Raw genomic sequence first — 2,968 nt, forward strand, 5'->3', positions numbered from 1 at the left:
TTATTTTATTAAAGACTATAACATTGTATATACAATAAAAAATAAATTTTATTATGAGCACCGTACAACAACACCTAAATCGCCCCACACAAACCACCTTTCCCGCCCACCGAAATATAAAACACAATTTAATACAATATCATCAGTTAGTATAAAAGCTTTTTTTACTTGAACTGTTTATCTTAAACATAATACAATTAATTCTTACAACCTACTTATATAGTTAATTCCTAACACTACTTATTTTCTATAAAATAATCTGTCATATCGGTATACATATCCAGAAGGTAATATAAGTCCATTAAATCTTCCTCGTTTTGAGATGATAGAGTTTCATAACAAATCCATCTTTTTCGCATAGTTGGAAGAACAGGATCAGAAGATAAAAGTAAACTATTAAAAATATCTTCATTCTGTGATTGCCTGAGCATTTTCTTGAGCTGTAAAGTTGAACATGCTTAAAATCTCGATTCCTCGATTCCTGGGCTTCTTCTGTTAACTCTCCAAGTGGAAGAATATTCGATTCAATTATTATTTGACCATGACACAATACTTTGTGTACTGTTGGTGTTAGTTCCCTCCATGGATACAGAGATACAAGTAATTTAGAAATTTCAGATGTATATTCCCCAAATCGATTTCCATTAATTTTATGTTTACTATTCAGTGCCATTAAAATAGTGTTAACTCTTCGAAGCAACTCCTTGTCGATTCCAGTTATTTTTGAAGTAATTTCAAAATCACGAAAAAACCTTCTCGCCGTATTACCGTCATTTGTACTACCGCAACTTGGAAGTGGTTTGTCGATGTTTAATTCCATATGAACTTTAAATTCTTCTTGGATTCTGCTTTTTTCCGCAGCTCTCAGTTCTTTCAATTCTTCATTATTTTTTGTTGATTTAGTAAGATTCTCTGGCACACTTCTATATTTGAGGTCGTATGCTATGTGTAAAAAGTAATCCAAAAATCGTATTCTGGCATGAAGTGGTGAAATTCCGAAAGACAGGACTTCTTCCTTAATACTTCTGCTTTTGTTTATATTTGAGAATTGCGACTTTTTCTACATATTGAGCATCTCCAGAAGGAAGAAGTTTCTGTTATGGCATTGCTGACCTTTCCATCAATCATTGTTGAGCTTAGCTGATATGATACGTTAATAGAGAATTCCTTTATTTTTATGCAAATGGGCTCTAGTGCATTTATTTCATTTTTTAAATATTCCACTAAATCTTTTGTTGTTTTCTTTGACTCCTTTATATATTCAAATCCAATGGGTCTACAAAAAATTTTTTAACCCGGAGTTGTATTTATCCATATATCTTCAAATAAATTTCCGATGCTTGACGATGATGGATTAAGGGAATATGAACGAATTCGTAATGGCACTAATGATGACATAAATACACTTTTGTATTCTGCTAATGTCCGACTTCCACAAGCTTGTTTGTATTCTGGAAGTGCTGATAAACCGTCACATCCCCACTTACACATTAAGACAACATCACAGTTATGAATTTTCCTTACTTGGTCTTCTGAAAAGTCTGACACAATTCTTGATGCTGTGTTTTCGAGCAAAGATGATATATCAATACAAGCTTCCACATCATTAACAGCAATAGGTGATGGTAGGATAGCTTGTTTATTTCCTTGATCAACTTGTATGATGGTAATATATTGTGTCCTTTTACATGCAGAGCTTTCCTTAATATTTGGTACTTATTTCGACTGAGACCCAGTTCCAACATAAGCGCTATTGCTTCCTCTTCAGTAAAATTTGATTGTGATGTTGGAGTTGGTATACTTTCCACAATTCGCTTAAGTCGTTTTGGTGATGCATTAGGAAGAATAGTTGCAATATGTACGGCATCCATAGGTTGGTTTTCCTTTTTCAGCATTTCGTTAAATGTATCAGCAATTTCCTCATTTGAGATTGAAAATAGTTTTTGTGTTGTCCTCTTTTTTTGACCTTGAACATAAGTCTTCGTATGACTTGCAAGGCGCTCCTGCTGATGTGTTGTAAGTTGAGATTTCCGTAGCAGTTTCCATCCAACTACAAAATTTTAATCGAAATTTCTTTTGATTTCCATCCACAGACTTACTTTTTACATCAAAAAGTTTTCAATTTTTGATATGCCTGTTTTGTCTACTTTTCTACTATATGTAGTTTTTATATAATTTGAAATGTCTTCAATTCTTTCTTACCCTTTTGAAGATACACTCCATAAAACGGAACACAACTTTTCGTACTTTAATGTAATCTTCATTGTAGATTTATTAAATATGGTACTTAAAATCTGAGAAGTTTACTTACTTATATACCAATTCTTGTCATTTCCGATACAGGTATTCCAAAGTAAAAAATTACGAACTGTCTACCTATTTACATTTAGGAATATATTACTATAACCTGTAATTCAGTCATTGATATTTCTTATTAGTGAATGAATCGAAATTATCATTACCTGTACATTTTTACCTACATGATCATAAACGAAACAGAACGAAATGATCTGTCGAAAAAGCATAATAGGACCTTTCAATTATAAGGATAAGCAAACAAATAGAAAATAGGTAAATATAAGATTTAAACATGTTCTGTCATATTTAATACTAAAATATGAAATTAAAGGATACAGGTTTAAATGAACATATTTTTGAATGTAATTGAGATATTGGCTTGAAATTTTTTGTATAGGGTCGAGAATTTCCATACCTAACTAAAAAAAGATATTAAGGGATAAATATGGACTAAATTGTTGTAGCTATCTGCGACCCTATTAAAATTTTGATATAAATCATAGTTTTAGAAATTTAACAAATATGTAATATATGACAAAATCTTTATTTATGAACAAAACTCAATGAAATCTTCAACGCTTGTTAAATTTGTCATTTCAAATAAGAAAATGCAAAAAAAATTGAAAAGGTCAAAGAGCATCCCGCAATTCCCAAAAATAGGAATGAAAAT

This window comes from Lucilia cuprina, chromosome 6, assembly GCF_022045245.1.
Source record: "Lucilia cuprina isolate Lc7/37 chromosome 6, ASM2204524v1, whole genome shotgun sequence".
NCBI classification, from domain to species: domain Eukaryota; kingdom Metazoa; phylum Arthropoda; class Insecta; order Diptera; family Calliphoridae; genus Lucilia; species Lucilia cuprina.